At 53.5% G+C, this 456-nt stretch overlaps 1 protein-coding gene across 1 annotated transcript in view; it reads right to left on the reverse strand.

The window, feature by feature from the left end:
• LOC107120805 (protein Wnt-8b) overlaps nucleotides 1-456 on the reverse strand; it is a 25,792-nt gene that overhangs the window by 8,413 nt on the left and 16,923 nt on the right. The window lies entirely within an intron of this gene.

A 456-nucleotide genomic window follows, 5' to 3' on the forward strand; every position in this document is an offset into this window, starting at 1 on the left:
GGCTATTTTTTCCCCCCCCCCCCCCCCCCCCCCGTGCCCCTGAATCACCAGGGATTTCATAACCTGGAGTTGGCAACTCGAGCAAACAGGTAAATCATCAGGAAACTGGATTATAGCTGTGATGATGTTGGAACATGGAACCTTTTTCCCCTGCTGGTGAATATAGAATCATAGAATCAAAGAGTTGGAAGGGACCTCTAGGGGCATCCAGTCCAACCCCCTGCACAACGCACTGTAACGCTCTCTATGTGGGGCTGCCCTTGTCGCAAATTCGCAGGCTGCAGCTAGTGCAGAACGTCGTGGCCAGGCTGTTGATGGGCCTACCTAGGTGGGAGCACATCCAGCCTGTGCTGAAGGCACTGCACTAGCTGCCAATAGCATACCCAATTTGCTTCAAGGTTCTGGTGCTTACCTTTAAAGCCCTATATGGCCAGGGTCCGACCTACCTGAGGGACC

This window comes from Gekko japonicus, unplaced genomic scaffold (assembly GCF_001447785.1).
Source record: "Gekko japonicus isolate JY-2015 unplaced genomic scaffold, Gekko_japonicus_V1.1 scaffold1909, whole genome shotgun sequence".
NCBI classification, from domain to species: Eukaryota; Metazoa; Chordata; class Lepidosauria; order Squamata; family Gekkonidae; genus Gekko; species Gekko japonicus.